The sequence below is a fragment of the Tachyglossus aculeatus genome, chromosome 5 (assembly GCF_015852505.1).
Source record: "Tachyglossus aculeatus isolate mTacAcu1 chromosome 5, mTacAcu1.pri, whole genome shotgun sequence".
NCBI lineage: Eukaryota > Metazoa > Chordata > Mammalia > Monotremata > Tachyglossidae > Tachyglossus > Tachyglossus aculeatus.
The window spans coordinates 1,156,611-1,175,139 of NC_052070.1; the positions used below are offsets into that span (position 1 = coordinate 1,156,611).

The 18,529-nt window shown below is 44.4% G+C and overlaps 1 non-coding gene across 1 annotated transcript; it reads left to right on the top strand.

The window, feature by feature from the left end:
* Window positions 1–1,159: 1,159 nt before the first annotated feature.
* On the top strand, window positions 1,160–1,297 carry LOC119929106. The gene has a single exon (XR_005451246.1). It is a non-coding gene; the product is annotated as a small nucleolar RNA SNORA7 (small nucleolar RNA).
* Window positions 1,298–18,529: the final 17,232 nt, after the last annotated feature.

Genomic DNA, 18,529 nt, shown 5'->3' on the forward strand with positions numbered 1-18,529 from the left:
CTGGAGGGATTTCCAGCACAGAAGCAGGGCGTGGGTGAGGAATTGGTGGTGAGAAAGATGAGATCAAAATAGAGTAAGTAGGTTGGTGTTAGAGGAGCAAAGTGAACGTGCTGGGTTATAGTAGGAAATCAGTGAGGTAAGGTAGGAGGGGGCAAGATGACTGAGTGCTTTAAAGCCAATGGCCAGGAATTTCTGTTTGATGCAGAGGTGGATGGGCAACCACTGGAGGTCCTTGAGAAGTGGAGAAACATGGACAGAATTTTTTTTAGAAAAATGATTTGGACAGTGGTGAAGTAAGGACTGGAGTGGAGAGAGAGACAGGAGGGAGGGAAGTCAGCAAGGAAGCTTATTTAGTAGTTAAGGCAGGATATGATCAGAATGGTAGCAGTTTGGAGGGAGAGGAAGGAACAGATTCTAGAGATGTTATAAAGGTGGAATATATAGGATTTTGTGCCTGAATGAATTTGCAGGTTGAATGAGAGAGATGAGTCAAGGTTAAAGCCAAGGTTACAGGCTTGTGAAGACAAGGAGGATGGTGATGCTGTCTACAGTGATGGAAAATTGATAGAAAGTAGCATGGCCTACAGAATATATTATGGTCTGGGAGCCAGAGGACCTGGGTTCTAATCCTGGCTCTACTACTTGCCTGCTGTGTGAACTTGGGCAAGTCACTTAACTTTGTTATACTTCAGTTTCCTCAAATCCAGAAAGGGGATTCAATACTTGTTCTCCCTCCTGTTTATGCTGTGAGCCCCATTGGGACAGGGAATGTATCAAACCTGATTAACTTTTATCTACTTCAGTACTTAGAACAGTGCTTGACACACAATAAAAACTTAATAAATACCATAAAAAGAAACATGGGGAGGATAGGGTTTGGCTGGGAAAATGAGGGGTTCTGTTTTGGATCTGTTCAGTTTGAGGTGTTGGCAGGACATTCAAGTAGAGATGTCCTGAAGGCAGGCGGGAAGCAGCGTGGCCTAGTGGAAAGAGCCTGGGCCTTGGAATCAGATAACCTGTGTTTTAATCCCCACTCAGCCACTTTGTATGACCTTAGACAAGTCACTTAACTTCTCTGTGCCTCAGTTACATTAATCTGTAAGTCCATGTGGAATTTAGACTCTGTCCAACCTGATTATCTGCATCTACCCCAGAGCTTCCCCTCTCAAGGTAGCACCTGGAGAGTTTCCAGTACTCTACCAGCCTTGACTACTGGAGGAAGAGTCAAGCAGAGGCATATCCATTCCATTCCTAGCTTGGGCAGTGGCTAGAGAGTGGAAGGCAATCTGTTACATGTCAAAACTCACCTGTGCTGGGCAGTAGTGGTAAGGGAGAGTCAAATATTGAGACACAAGTTTACTGCATGGAAGGAGGCAATGGTAAACCACTTCCGTTATTTTTACCAAGAAAATCCTAGAGATTCACTACCAGAATGATTGCAGATGGAGGTGGGGTGTCCTGAGAGAGATGTGTCCATCGTGTCGCTATGGGTCAGACACAACTCTACAGCATAAGACAACAACAGTAACCCCAGAACTTAGAACAATGCCTGGCAAATTGTAGGCACTTAACAAATACCATTAAAAAAAAGAAATGTATCCTTGTACTCTACTATTTCCCCTATCCACAATTTATTTCAATATCTGTCTCTCCCAACAGACTGTAAGTGCCCTGATCTGAGGGCAGGGATTATGTCTACCAACCCTGTTGTAGTGTACATTTCTAAGCAGTGCAGAGTTCATTGCTCTGCAAACAGTAAACGATCTATAAATGTTTTTTGTTAACCATTCCTTCAATTGTATTTATTGAGCACCAAGTCCGCAACCTTGGTGTCATCCTCCCTCTTCTAGACTGTTCCCCCTTCTAGACTGTGAGCCCATTGTTGGGTAGGGACTGTCTCTATATGTTGCAAACTTGTACTTCCCAAGCATAGTAGAGAACTTAGTACAGTGCTCTGCACACAGTAAGCGCTCAATAAATATGATTGAATGAATGAATGAATGAATCCTCGACTCCACGCTCTCATTCACCCCACACATCCAATCCATCACCAAAACCTGCCAGTCTCACCTCCGCAACATTGCCAAGACCCGCCCTTTCCTCTCCATCCAAACTGCTACCTTGTTGGTTCAATCTCTCATCCTATCCCGACTGGATTACTGCAACAGCCTCCTCTCTGATCTCCTATCCTCCTGCCTCTCCCCACTTCAGTCTATACTTCACTCTGCTGCCCGGATTATCTTTGTGCAGAAACGCTCTGGGCATGTCACTCCCCTCCTCAAAAATCTCCAGTGGGTGCCTGTCAACCTACGAATCAAGCAAAAACTCCTCACTCTCAGCTTCAAGGCTCTCCATCACCTCTCCACCTCCTACCTCACCTTCCTTCTCTCCTTCTCCAGCCCAGCCTGCACCCTCTGCTCCTCTGCCACTAACCTCCTCATTGTGCTTCATTCTTGCCTGTCCCACCATCGACCCCTGGCCCACGTCCTTCCCCTGGCCTGGAATGCCCTCCCTCCACACATCTGCCAAGCTAGCTCTCTTCCTCCCTTCAAGCCCTACTGAGAGCTCACTTCCTCCAAGAGTCCTTCCCAGACTGACCCCTCTTTTTCCTCCCCTCCTCCCCATCACCCCCTGCCCTACCTCCCCATGACTTTCCCATCTCTGTAGACAGCACCACCATCCTTCCTGTCTCACAAGCCCATAAGGTGAAGCATCAGGGTGCTGATCCAAATGCCAGAAGGCCCAGGTTTGGGACAGAGCTGTGCTGGTAGCCTGCTGTGTGACCATGGGTGAGTCATTTAACTTCTCTGTTTCTCCATTTGTAAAATGAAGATATTAATACCTGCCTCGTGTCCCTACCTCATAGGGTTGTTGTGAGGGTTGAAATGAGCCAACTAATGTGAAAGCACTTTGATGATAAAAGCGCTATAGCAACCCATTTAAAATGGGGATTGAGATTGTGAGGTCCATGTGGGACAGGAACTGTGTCCAACCCAATTTGCTTGTACCCATCCCAGAGCTTAGTACAATGTCTGACACATAGTAAGCACTTAACACTAATTATTATCTACCCTACCTTCTTCCCCTCCCCACGGCACTTGTATATATTTGTACGGACTTACTACTCTATTTATTTTACTTGTACAGGGTCCATCCCATCCACCTGGTCTATCCTACTGGCATGGTCTATGTCTCCTGCCTCACCTAACCTCCATCTCAATCTAAACTTCCCTTCAGTTTCATCTATGACAGCCCTATAGCACTTATATATGCATCTGTAATTAATTTATTTATATTAATATCTGTATCCCCCTCTGGACTCTAAGCTCGTTTTAGACTTGTTGAACATGTCCTCCAATTCTGATGTCTGTGCACTTCCAAGCATTGCATATAGTACTCTGCACTTAATGAATACCATTGATTGATTAATCAATCAGCGTGGCTGATTGAGAAGCAGCATGGCTCAGTGGAAAGAGCACGGGCTTGGGAGTCAGAGGTCATGGGTTCTAATCCCAGCTCCACTTCATGTCTGCTGTGTGACCTTGGGCAAGTCATTTAACTTCTCTGAGCCTCAGTTACCTCATCTGTAAAATGGGGATTAAGACTGTGAGCCCCACGTGGGACAACCTGATCACCTTGTATTCCCCCCAGCGCTTAGAACAGTGCCTTGCACATAGTAAGCACTTAACAAATGCCATCGTTATTATTATTATAATTATTATTAATTGGTCTGTCACAGTTGGCAGAGAGGCTGCTGTCCATGTACATAAACTCAGGAGACCTGGGTTTTAGTCCCAGCTCTGCTACTGTCTTGCTGGTGACCTCAGGCAAGTCACTTAACCTCTTTTGTCCTCAGTTTCCCCATCGGTAAAATGGGGATAAGATCCCTGCTCTCCCTCCCTCAAAGGGGGACCATATCTGCTGATCTGATTATCTAGTAACTATGCTAGCATACAGTTTGGAGAAAGTCCTTAATAAAAACCATAAAAATAGTTATCACTATTGACTTGAATTCAACCAGGGAGCTCAACATTGAATAGGACTGACTTCTAGCATCCTGGCCAATGCTAAGGGTAAAGGTGCTTTATTGTTAGGAAATTCTAATAACAATTCATTCATTCATTCATTCATTCAATCGTATTTATTGAGCACTTACTGTGTGCAGAGCACTGTACTAAGCGCTTGGGAAGTACAGGTTGGCAACATATAGAGATAGTCCCTACCCAACAATGGGCTCACAGTCTAGAAGACTAATAACAATCATTTCATCATGATCATCATCATGGTATTTATTGAGCACTTACTATGTGCAGGGCACTGTACTGAGTGCTTGGGAGAGTACAGTAAAACAGAATTGAAAGACTTGTTCCCTGTCCACAAAGAGCTTTCCTTCAAAAAGCCTACATGAAATTGTTTAGTGACACTTAACAGTTTGGAATAAGGATAGCAAAGGTTTGGTAAAGCTTGTACAATCACTGGCCAGGCCAGTAGTATATCTCCCAGCGTGAGTTGCTGGGTTACTGCACAGTTTATTGACATAGGATGCAGTTTATTGACATAGGATGCCTTCAAACCTGGGCATCTTTAAATGGAGCTGAATCTTCTTGCTCATCAGCATCAGAATGAGATTATGATGGGGTCCTGTTAAGTGGAATTTATTAAGAGTTGGAGCCCCAATCCCAGAGCTTAGAACAGTGCTTGGCACATCATAAGTGCTTAACAAGTACCATCTATCCCAGTGCTTAGAACAGTGCTTGGCACATAGTAAGCACTTAAAAATACTATTATTAATTAATTATTAATTAATCCTGATAAACATCCTCTAGACTATAAGCTCACTGTGGACAGGAAATGTGTCTGACAACTCTGGTGTATTAGACTCTTCCAAGTGTTTATTACAGTGCTCTGCACATAGTAAGCACTCCATAAATACCATTGATCGATTGATACTGGTGCCGTTTCTGATTTCTCACCAACATTCACTTCCAGGTGTCTAGCCCTGGAGCACTGGGAAGGCAAGTTCACTGTCCAGTTTACTGTGTTTTCTCTAGCCCCTCTCCCTCTCTCCCAGCACTTCACCCGCCCTATGGAGGAATTCTTCCCTCTGACCCTTCAGGCATGGACTGGCTGCCAACCTAAATAACACCCCAGGCCAAAATTTAGTTTTCACTGGGAACCGTTGGTCCTTTTGCAAGTGAATATCCAGGCTGTTGGATCAACTCTTAGAACACTAGGAAAAACAGTGAGGTCGAATGGATAGAACAGTCAGAAAATGCTAAAAATTAAAATCAAAGTGAGGGCCAGTAGGAAGAATCACTCCTGGAGGTACTGCAATCCATGGTACTTAAACTGGACACAGTCCTCTAGACTTAAAGCTCATTGTGGGCAGGAAATGTGTCTGTTATGTTGTTGCACTGTTCTCTCCCAATCACTTAGTACAGTGTTCTGCACAGAGTAAGTACTCAATATTTACAACTGATTGACTGACACTTTCTTGTTCCTGAATTACATGATTCTTGCCTCTCCATCCATGCCAACAACCATGTGCGTGGGTAAGGTTCTGGTCAGCATCTTTAGCTGAGAGGACCTCTGGGTAGGGAGAGACTTTTACAGATATAATGATCTCACCTTCAGAGGACACGGTTGTTGCCCCGAGGACTGAGCCCCCCAGGAGTCCCCAGACTTGAGGTTGGCTTAGGGTGTAGACACCACCCAGGGACAGGATAAGCATCTGGGTTAGGGGATCCTAGTTAGAGGATGCATGGAGCCCAGAGAGATTTCAGAGGACCCTTATGTTCCTAGAAGGCTCTGGGGAAATCTTGGTCTTGTTCATGACTGTACAGAATCCTCCCAGCCCATCAGAGCCCCCAAGAGGGCTCAGAGCTGGCCCAGTCCATGGCAGGGGCCATTTTTGAAAGCTGAAGCCTGAACAGCCCAGAACGGTTGCCACCAAGCCACCCCAGATGAACTTGAGTATCTATTGCTGTCCTAAGGAGGAGAAGGATTCTTTGGAGTACAAGCTTCCATCCCACCTCCCCACTGCCATTCCTTACCAAACTCCTTCAACAACTTCTTTACTCCTGCTGCCTCCATGTCCTTTCCTCCAGTTCTCTCCTTGGCCCTCTGCAATATGGCTTCCTTCCCCTCCACTCCAGGGAAACTACCCTCTCAAAGGTCACCAATGACTTTCTTACCAAATCCAATGGCCTCCAACTCCATGTTAACCCTCCATGAACTCTCTGTTATTCATTCATTCATTCAGTCATATTTATTGAGTGCTTACTGTGTGCAGAACACTGTACTAAGCGCTTGGGAAGTACAAATTGGCAGCAGATAAAGATGGTCCCTACCCAACAATGGGCTCACAGTCTAGATGGGGGCGACAGACAACAAAATAAAACAAGTAGACAAGTGTCAATACTACCAGAATAAATAGAATTATAGCTATGTACACATCATTAATAAAATAAATAGAGTAATAAATATGCACAAAAAATAGAGTAATAAATACGTACAAATATATACAAGTGATGTGGGGAGGGGAAGGGGGTAGGGCAGAGGGAAGGAGGGGGGATGAGGGGGAGAAAGAGGAGGAGAGGAAAAAGTGGGGCTCAGTCTGGGAAGGCCTCCTGGAGGAGGTGAGCTCTCAGTAGGGCTTTGAAGGGTGGAAGAGATCTAGTTTGGTGTATGTGTGGAGGGAGGACATACCAGGCCAGAGGTAGGACAAGGGCCAGGGGTCGATGGCAGTACAGGTGAGAACAAGGCATGGTGAGGAGGTTAGTGGCAGAGGAGTGGAGTGTGTGGGTTTGGCTGTAGAAGGAGAGAAGGGAGGTGTGGTAGGAGGGGGCAAGGTGATGGACAGCCTTGAAGCTGAGAGTGAGGAGTTTTTGCTTGATTCAAAGGTTGATAGGCACCCATTGGAGATTTTTCAGGAGGAGAGTGACATGCCCACAGCGTTTCTGTAGAAAGATAATCAGGGCAGCAGCGTGAAGTATAGACTGAAGTGGGGAGAGACAGGAGGATGGAAGATCAGAAAAGAGGCTGATGCAGTAATCCAGTCGGGATAGGATAAGGGATTGAACCAGTAAGGTAGCATTTTGGATGGAGAGGAAAGGGCGGATCTTGGCGATGTTGTGGAGGTGAGACTGGCAGGTTTTGGTGGATTGGATAAAAAAAAAAAAAAATAATAATAATAATAATAATAATAGTAATGATGGTATTTGTTAAGCACTTACTATGTGCCGAGCACTGTTCTAAGAGCTGGGGTAGATACATGGTCATCAGGTTGTCCCATGTGGGGCTCACAGTCTTCAACCCCATTTTACAGATGAGGTAACTGTGGCACAGAGAAGTTAAGTGACTTGTCCAAAGTCACACAGCTGTTAGGCGGAAGAGCCAGGATTAGAACCCATGACCTCTGACTCCCAAGCCCGGGCTCTTGACACTAAGCCACACATGTGTGGGGTGAATGAGAGAGTTCTGTCAAAAACAGAACTCCTTATCTTCCCACCCAAACCCTGTCCTCCCCTTGACTTTCCCATCTCTGTAAGCAGCACCACCATCCTTCCTGTCTCACAATCCCCATAATGTTGGCATTATACCTGACTCCTCTCTCTCATTTAACCCACATATTCCATCTTTCACTAAATCCAGTCAGTTCAACTGCCACAACATCACTCAAATCCGTCCTTTCCACTCCATCCAAACTGCTACCACATTAATCCAAGTACTTATAATAATAATAATAATAATAATGTTAGTGTTAAGCACTTACTGTGTGCCAGGCACTGTACTAAGCACTGGGGTGGATACAAGCAAATCAGGTTGGACACAGTCCCTGTCCCACATGGGGCTCACAGTCTCAAACCCCATTTTACAGATGATATAACTGAGGCACAGAGAAATGAAGTGACTTGCCCAAAGTCACACAGTAGACATTTCACCTTAATTACTCTATCGCCTCCTTGCTGAACCTCCTTGCCTCCTGTCTCTCCCCACTCCAGTCCATACTTCACTCTACTACCCTGATCATTTTTCTGCAAAAATGTTCAGTCCATGTTCCCCCCCTTTCTCAAGAAGCTCCAGTGGTTGTCCATCCACCTCCGCATCAAGCAGAAGCTCCTTACCATCAGCTTTACAGCATTCAATCACCTTGCCCCCTACCTCACCTTGATACTCTCCTACTACAACCCAAGCCACATACTTCACTCCTCTAAAGCCAATCTACTCACTGTACCTCAATCTCATCTCTCTTGCTGCCAACCTCTCACCTACATTTTGACTACGACTTGGCACACCCTTCCTTTTCATATCTAACAGATAAAAATACACTACCCACTTCCAAAGCTTTATTTAAGGCCCATCTCCTCCAAGAGGCCTTCCCTAAGTCCTCATTTCCTCTTTTCCCACTCCCTTTTACACTGCCCTGCTGAGAGCTCACCTCCTCCAGGAGGCCTTCCCAGACTGAGCCCCTTCCTTCCTCTCCCCCTCATCCCCCTCTCCATCCCCCCCATCTTACCTCCTTCCCTTCCCCACAGCACCTGTATATATGTATATATAGTTGTACATATTTATTACTCTATTTATTTATTTATTTTATTTGTACATATCTATTCTATTTATTTTATTTTGTTAGTATGTTTGGTTTTGTTCTCTGTCTCCCCCTTTTAGACTGTGAGCCCACTGTTGGGTAGGGACTGTCTCTATATGTTGCCAATTTGTACTTTCCAAGCGCTTAGTACAGTGCTCTGCATGTAGTAAGCGCTCAATAAATACGATTGATTGATTGATTGATTGATTGCCCTGACTTGCTCCCTTTATTCTCCTTCCCACTCCACCACAGATCCAAAGCACATATGTACGTAATCAATAATTTATTTATTTATATTAATGCCCGTCTCCCCCTGTAGACTGTAAGCTCATTCTGGGCTGGGAATGTGTTTGTTATATTGTTGTGTTGTACTCTTCCAAGCACTAAATACAATATCTTGTACATGGTAGGGGCTCAATAAATACAACTGATCGATTATTTGAGTGAGTTTGGGTGACTGTACAGAGATTACATTTCTTTTTCCTTTTCTTTCTTTAGTTCAAACCATCGAAGGTTGGTGGTAAGGCCTAGCACCAATACCATGAAACTACTTCTGGGCAAAAAGCTACAGCAGACAAATGCAGGGACTGGAAGGAAAGTGCTTTTGTCCACAGGCAATAAGATGATCAGAATACTAAAGGGAAGACTATAGGATTTAATAATAATTTTGCTATTTGTTAAGTGCTTACTCTATGTCGAGGCCTGTACTAAGTGCTGGGGTAGATACAAGTTAATCAAGTCCCACCTGAGGCTCACAATCTAAGTAAGAGGGAGAACAGGCATTGGTTCCCCATTTTGCAGATGAGGGAACTGAGGTACAGAGAATGAAGTGACTTGCCCAAGGACATGCAGCAGGTAAATATGGAGCCAGGATTAGAACCTAGGTCCTCTGATTCTCAGGCCAGGGACCTTTCTACTAGTATCATTTGAGAGTCTTCTCCCAAGTTTAAAGAACAATCAGTAAAATCTGGCCCTAGCCACCCTCCAAACATGTTTATTTGTTCACTGCCAAACCAGATTTTTCACACAGCTTTGATTTCTGTAATCAAACAGGTTTCCTGCAGTTTAGAAATGCTTCATTGGTACATTTTACTAGTTCAAATATGGATAAAAGTAAATCCAACCCTGATTGGTAATGCAAAGTATTACATGTAAAGGCAATAAACACACACACACACACACACACACACACACACACAGAGTTCTTAACTCCCAAACTTTATACCTATACCTTGTCTCCACTTAAATGTATTTCATTGTCAACTTGCCCAGACTGACCAAGAAGAAGGTTTCCATAGACCAGGAATGTTTTGGTCAATGGTCCTATGCCTTTCCCATGATAAGTAGCTCTGCAGAGCACTAACTCAGTCCATACAAGGCCTTATTCAATGCCACACTCTCCCCCCTCCACCGCCACCTATATTAAAGCGACAGCTGTAGGAGCCTTTGTTCTAGCAGAACCTGATCCATTGGATAGGTATGCTAACCCCATCCTCAGGATGGGATGAGATTCAGCCATTATGTGGTGATTTTCAGTTTTACAGACCATAGTTACATAATTGTTCATCCTTTCTCCAGTGCTATTTTCCAAGTATCTGAAAATGTAGCAAGATGAAAATGTGTCCAAATCCAAAAGGCAATTCACATGAACAGCAAAGAATTGGAGATGTGGGGAGGAGACGGAAGAAAAAGAAAAGTGGGGAGAAAAATCGAAGGAGAGTGGAGAGGAATAGAAGAGGGCACAAGAGGAGGAAATGGAAGGGAAGTTGGGAGGTTTCAGTTGCAGAGAATGGCTGTGGAGAAGGAAGGCTGACTCATTTGCAATTTGTTCTCCAGCTACCAAGGCCCCAAAAGAATAAAAGAATCCTTTTGTTATTTTTGTGGGAGGAAGAATCTATTTTTTTTCACTGAAGTCTATTTCTCTTTCCTGTATTGTAAGTATTTTGCTACTTCTGAGTTAGTTGAGGGTTAGGCCTATGCCCTTGATAATAAGATCAATCGGTGGTATTTATTGGGTGATTACCGTGTGCAGACCCCATATGAAGCCTTTGGGAGAGAATAATACAACAAGCTCTCTGCCGTCAAGCAACTTACAATCTAGAGGGGGACAGACACTCATATAAATAAATAAATTATGGATATGTATACAAGTTCTGTAAGGCTGAGAGTGGAGTGTATATCAAGTTCTCAAAGGTTACAGATCCAAGTGAATAGGTGAGGCAGAAGAGAGGGAGTAGGGGAAGAGAGGACTGAACTGGAGAGATGTGACCTTAATAAGGCTTCAGAGGTGGGGAAAATGGTGGTTTGGAGTGTATCGAGGGGCTGGAATTTCCAAGCAATTGGGGGAGTCCAGTACAATTGCAAGTGAGCAGCATGGCTCAGTGGAAAGAGTGCGGGCTTGGGAGTCAGAGGTCATGGGTTCGAATTCCGCCTCCCCCACATGTCTGCTGTGTGACCTTGGGCAAGTCACTTCATTTCTCTGTGCCTCAGTTCCCTCATCTGTAAAATGGGGATTAAGACTAGCAGAGAAGCAGCGTGGCTCAGTGGAAAAGAGCACAGGCTTTGGAGTCAGAGGTCATGGGTTCAAACCCTGGCTCTGCCAATTGTCAGCTGTGTGACTTTGGGCAAGTCACTTAACTTCTCCGTGCCTCAGTTACCTCATCTGTAAAATGGGGACTAAACCCATGAGCCCCATGTGGGACAAGTTGGTCACCTTGTAACCTCCCCAGCGCTTAGAACAGTACTTTGCACATAGTAAGCACTTAATAAATGCCATCATTATTATTATTATTATCATTATTATTATTATTATTACAGCAAAGTTTGTAGACAAATTCCCTGCTCACAGGAGCTTCCAGTCTAGAGAGGAATGGTCAATTTAGACCTTACAGTCTCCAAGGGAGAAGTGTGATAGGACAGGAGAGTGGGGTGATATAATAATAATAATAATAATAATAATAATAATGGAATTTATTTAGCACTTACTATGTGCAAAGCACTGTTCTAAGCGCTGAGGAGGTTACAAGGTGATCAGGATGTCCCATGTGGGGCTCACAGTCTTAATCCCCATTTTACAGATGAGGGAACTGAGGCCCAGAGAAGTTAAGTGACTTGTCCAAAGTCACACAGCTGACAAGTGGCAGAGGTGGGATTTGAATCCGTGACCTCTGACTCTAAAGTTCGTGCTCTTTCCATTGAGCCACACTGCTTCTCTGATGAGAAGATGAAAGATCAGGGCTAAGGGCGGGATAAAGGTCCAAGAAACAGTCTATCAGTCAAGCAGGGGAACAGACATCACATTTCTTAGGGCAGATTTGGGGCAAGACTAATGATCCATAGTTGTTATTAGTAGTAGTAATAATAATAGCAATAATTATAATATTAAGCTCTTACTAAGTGACAAACATTGTCCTAAGGGCTGGGAAAAATACAAGTTGGGAACAGGTTGAACATGGCCCATCTCCCACACGGGACATCAATCAATGAATCAATTGTATTTAATAATAATAATAATAATGGCATTTGTGAAGCGCTTACTATGTGCAAAGCACTGTTCTAAGCACTGGGGAGGTTACAAGGTGATCAGGTTGCCCCACGAGGGGCTCACAGTCTTAATCCCAATTTTACAGATGAGGTTACTGAGGCCCAGAGAAGTGAAGTGACTTGCCCAAAGTCACACAGTTGACAATTGGCGGAGGTGGGATTTGAACCCCTGACCTCTGATTCCCAAGCCTGGGCTCTTTCCACTGAGCCACGCTATTTATTGAACATTTACTGTCAGTCAGCTGATCGTATTTATTGAGCTTTTACTGTATGCAGAACACTGTAGTAAGTGCTTGGTACTAAGCTGTACTAAGTACAATATAACAATAAACAGACATATTTCCTGCCCACCATGAGCTTACTGTCTAGAGGGGAGATGGGTATTCATTTAAATAAATAAATTACAGATATGTACATAAGTGTTGGGGGCTGGGAGGGGGGATGAATGAAAGGAGCAAGCCAGGGTGACTCAGAAGGAAGTGGGAGAAGATGAAAGGAGGGCTTAGTCAGGGAAGGCCTCTTGGAGGAGATGTGCCTTCAACAAGGCTTTGAAGAGGGGGGAAAATAATGGTCTGTCAGATTTGAGGAGGGAGGGCATTTCAGGCCAGAGACAGGATGTGAGCAAGGGGTCACTGGCGAGATAGATGAGATTGAGGTACAGTGAAAAGGTTAGCATTAGAGGAGTGAAGTGTGCATGCTGGGTTATAGTAGGAGAGTAGTGAGGTGAGGTGGGCAGGGTTGGGGGGCAAGGTGATTGAGTGCTTTAAAGCCAATGGTGAAGAGTTTTTGTTTGATGTGGTGGATGGGCAACCACTGGAGGTTTCTGAGGAGTGGAGAAACATGGACTGAGCATTTTTGTGGAAAAATGATCCAGTCAGCAGAATGAAGTATGGAATGGAGTGGAAAGAGACAAAGGCAGGGAGATCAAGAAGAGCCTGATACAGTAATTTAGGTGGGATAGGATGAGTGATTGGATTAACATGGTAACAGCTTGGATGGAGAGGAAAGGGTGGATTTTAGCGATGTTGTGAATGTTGAACCGACAGGATTTAGTGATGGATTGAATATGAGGGTTGAATGAGAGAGAGAGAGGTCAAGGAAAATGCCAAGGGTATTGGCTTGTGTGACAGAAAGGATGGTGGCGCTGTCTACAATGATGGGAAAGTCGGGGGGAGGACAAGGTTTGGAGGTGAAGATAGGAAGTTCTGTTTTAGACAATTTACGTTTGAGGTGGTAAGAGGATATCCAAGTAGAGATGTCTTGAAGGCAGGAAGAAATACCTGACTACAAGGAGGGAGAGAGGTCAGGGCGGGAGATGTAGATTTGGGTATCATCTGCATAGAGGTGGTAGTTGAAGCCGTGTCAGCAAATGAGTTTCCAAGAGAGTGGGTGTAGATGGAGAATAGAAGGGAACCCAGAACTGAATCTTGAGGGACACCCACAGTTAGGGTGTAGAGTACTGTACTAAGCACTTGGGAGAATACAATATAACAATATAACAGGTACAGACCCTGCCCAAAAAGATCTTACAGTCTAGAGAGGGAGATAGACACTAACATAAATAAATAAGTTTTGGATATGTGCATAAATTCTGTGGGGTTGAGCGAGGGAGATGAATAAAGGGAGCAAGTCAGGCAGATTCAGAAGGTAGTGGGAAAAGAGAAAGGAGGGTTTAGTTAGGGATGGCTCTTGGAGGACATGTGCCTTCCATAAGCTTTCAAGTGGGGAGAGTGGTGGTTTGTCAGCTATGAGTGCACATTACCTTGACCCAGGTGGAAGCCCAGTGCTGGCCAGCCCCTGCTTGGGGGCAGGGAGCAGTTTCCTTTGTCCTCATAGTTCAGAGCTGGTAATAAGATTGATGGATGGAAATTGGTGCTCACCATGGTCAAATCAACTTCAGCTTCAGTGAGGCCTCCTGGACAGCTGTCAGTGGAGTTCAACTCAAAACCCTCCATGGGTATGGTACATGAGATATAGGGAAAAGAGAAACATTCAGCCCCAGAAAATCGGATAGAGTCTGACAAAGAGGGTTGGTCTCATGACTGCAAGTTCAGCCATGACATGCGTGTGGTGGAGAGCAGCAACTAGGGAATAAATCATTTTTACCCTAGAATAGAGTGGTGGAGGAAGGGGTTTTCAACCTGTAGCTTGACGAGGGCAGACAGCGAATCTCTCACTTCTGTTGTACTCTCCCAAGGCCCCTAGTACAGAGCTCAGCACATAGCAGGGCCTCAGTCAATACTATTGATGCAATGGATAGTTAATCAACTACAATAAAACTTGCTATGACTAAGGAAAGAATTAGTTTTCCTTTATTGGGAAGTGTTCCCTCAGACATCTGAATCAACTCTAAACAATGACTCACGGGCATATCCCCTTTATCTTCTTCCTCCTATCTGTAATTTATTCTAGTGTCCTCCTCTCCTGCTAGATAGCAAATTCCTTGAGGGCAGGGCTCATATCTACTAACTCTGTTGTTCTCTCCCAAGCATTTAGTAAAGTGCTCTGCACAAAGTAGGCCCTCAGTGAATCCTATTGATTCTGACTTTGGTTCTGTTACTACAGAGATTCATGTTTCTGCCTTATGAACAGGGAGAGACTGTAAGCTCCTCCTCTAGATTATAAGCTTGTTGTGGTAGGTAATATGTCTACCAACCTGTCATATTTTACTCTCCAAAGTGTTTAGTGCTCTGCACACAGTAAGCACTCAATATATATGATTGATTGATCAGAGAGTCTTTGGGTATATTCTTAGCCCTTTTCCTGCAGGGCTCGGTTTAGTGTAGCCCACCTACTTGTCCAGGGTAAGGAAGACCATACCAAGAGCAAACTGACCCGCAGATCTCCACAGTGACGATTAACTGGGAGAAAATGGGGGTGAACTTGTAAATGTTTTTACTGAGGTTTGGTTGTGCCTCACTCGTGAAGGATTGAATCATATGTAGGCCCTCATTTTCTCTTCTCCCACTCCCTTCTGCCCCATCCTATCACTTCGATTTGTACCCTTTATTTACCCCTCCCTCAGCTCCACAGCACTTATGTACACTTACTCCCTTGGTGACCTCATTCACTCCCACGGCTTCAACTATCATCTCTACGCTGATGACACCCAAATCTACATCTCTGCCCCTGGTCTCACCTCCTCCCTCCAGGGTCGCATCTCCTCCTGCCTTCAGGACATCTCCATCTGGATGTCTGCCCGCTACCTAAAACTCAACATGTCCAAGACTGAACTCCTTGTCTTCCCTCCCAAACCCTGCCCTCTCCCTGACTTTCCCATCTCTGTTGACGGCACTACCATCCTTCCTGTCTCACAAGCCCACAACCTTGGTGTCATCCTCGACTCCGCTCTCTCATTCACCCTTCACATCCAAGCCATCACCAAAACCTGCCGGACTCAGCTCCGCAACATTGCCAAGATCCGCCCTTTCCTCTCCATCCAAACTGCTACCCTGCTCGTTCAAGTTCTCATCCTATCCCGTCTGGACTATTGCATCAGCCTCCTTCCTGATCTCCCATCCTCGTGTCTCTCCCTAGTTCAATCCATACATCATGCTGCTGCCCGGATTGTCTTTGTCCAGAAACGCTCTGGGCATGTTACTCCCCTCCTCAAAAATCTCCAGTGGCTACCAATCAATCTGTGCATCAGGCAGAAACTCCTCACCCTGGGCTTCAAGGCTGTCCATCCCCTCGCCCCCTCCTACCTCACCTCCCTTCTCTCCTTCTCCAGCCCAGCCTGCACCCTCCGCTCCTCTGCCACTAATCTCCTCACCGTGCCTTGTTCTTGCCTGTCCCGCCGTCGACCCCCGGCCCATGTCATCCCCTTGGCCTGGAATGCCCTCCCTCTGCCCATCCGCCAAGCTAGCTCTCTTCCTCCCTTCAAGGCCCTACTGAGAGCTCACCTCCTCCAGGAGGCCTTCCCAGACTGAGCCCCCCTTCCTCTCCCCCCTCAGCCCCCTCTCCATCCACCCGTCTTACCTCATTCCCTTCTCCACAGCACCTATATATATGTATATATGTTTGTACATATTTATTACTCTATTTATTTATTTATTTTACTTGTACATATCTATTCTATTTATTTTATTTTGTTAATATGTTTGGTTTTGTTCTCTGTCTCCCCCTTCTAGACTGTGAGCCCACTGTTGGGTAGGGACTATCTCTATATGTTGCCAACTTGTACTTCCCAAGCGCTTAGTACAGTGCTCTGCACACAGTAAGCGCTCAATAAATATGATTGATTGATTGATTATGTACATAACTGTAATTTATTTATTTATATTAATGTCTGTCTCCCCACAGTCTGTAAACTCATTGTGAACAGGGATGATGTCTTCCAACTCTGTTATATTGTACTCTTCCCAAGCACCTGGGACAGTGCCTGAGCACAGTAAGTGCTTAATAAATATGATGATTGTTGACCAATCTGTCAGGCATTTGGCTTTATTGAGCACCTATCATCCTTCTTATGATCAATCAGTCGATTAATCTTTGATGCTTGCTGTATGCCAACACTTGGGGGAGAATAATACAGTATAGTTGGTAGACACGTTCTCTGCCCACAGTGAACTTACATTCTGTAGGGGAAGACAGACATTAATGTAAATAATCAATCAATCATATTTATTGAGCTTTTACTGTTTGCAGAGCACTATACTAAGCACTTGTGAGAGTAAAACACAACAATACAACAGACACATTCTCTGCCCACGGTGAGCTTACAGTCTAAAGGGGGAGACATACATTAATATAAATGAATAAATTACAGATATGTACATAAGTGCTGTGGGGCTGGGGGTGGGTGTGGTGAATAAAGGGATCAAGTCAGGGTGATATAGAAGGGAGTGGGAAAAGAGGAAATGAGGGCTTAGTCAGGGAAGGCCTCTTGGAGGAGATATACTTTCAATAAGACTTTGAAGTCAGGGAGAGTAATTGTCAAATATGACACGTTAAATAAATAATGTCTATGTACATAAGTGCTGTGAGGTTGAGGGAGGGTTGAATAAAGGGTGCAAAAAAAAAAGGAGTTTCCTGTCTCCAGTGGGATCTTGAAACTGATATAGTGAGTCCAATGTCTTTTCCAGAGGGGTGGAAAGAAGTGGCAAAGTGGAACCTCATCTCCCAAACTCTAAGTGGCTCCTTGAGGGAGTTTTCATCATCAGTGAATAGTGGTGCAGCCTACTGGAAAACGCCTGGGTTTGGGAGTCAGAGAACCTGGGTTCTAATCCCAGTTCCATCACTTAATAATAATAATGATGGCATTTGTTAAGTGCTTACTGTGTGCAAAGCACTGTTCTAAGTGCTGGGGGGATACAACGTGATCAGGTTGTCCCACATGGGGCTCACAGTCTTAATCCCCAATTTATAGTTGAGGGAACTGAGGCACAGAGAAGTTAAGTGACTTGCCCAAAGTCACACAGTTGACAAGTGGTGGAGCCGGGATTAGAACCCATGACATCTGGCTCCCAAGCCTGGGCTCTTTCCACTGAGCCACACTGCTTCAAACTTGCCTGCAATGTGACCTTGTGCAGGCCACTGAACTTCTCTGTGCCTCAGTTTCCTCATCTGGTAAAATGGAGATTCAATACTTGCTCTCCCTCCTACTTCGACTGTTCGTCCCATGTGGGACAGGGACTATGCCAGAACCCATTGATTTACATCTACCCCAGTGCTTAGGACAGTGCTTAAGAAATACCATCATTATTCTTATTAATTATTACCAATGGAGGTTTGACCAGTAACTTGGCCAGAACCAGGCCTGGAACTCACAGGATCCCTTACCCTCGAGGCTGCCAGAAAGTCCATGGGGTGATGAGGGAGGGATCCAAATGGAAGCTCTGGAACTTTCAGGCAATTGACTTTCCAGTCCCATTTTACAGTACAAAAATTTTATTTTTTTTTTGTTAGGATAATTTAAAGTTTAAAACTGAAGTAGACATATTCATTTTACAAACGAGATATTCTTCCATAAGTAAGACCATTAAAAACAGTAAACCAAAAAAAGCTATCTTTACAAAATGCTCTGTGCATAGCAACTTTATACTGTATATAACTGACAAAGCCAAATGATAAAATGAACTATACAGTTTGAGAAATGAGACCTTACTTTACAAAAGGAGAGGAGAAAACGGTTTTTAAACCATGCATATTAAAGTGTGCAAAGAAAAGGGGAGAATTAAGATGCTATAACAAAAACAAGATAAATAATGAAATAAAATATCCCTTTTAAAGAAAAAAACACAATTCCTCTTACAAAGTCAGGATAAAGTTTGTAGTTACCTATAGAAATACTTGTATTTCAAGTGGCACAAAATAAGCTGGGATGGGGATTATTAAACAGCAATGACTAAAAAGGATAGAGTAGCTTTTCATTTAATACACTAAAAAAATCCTTAC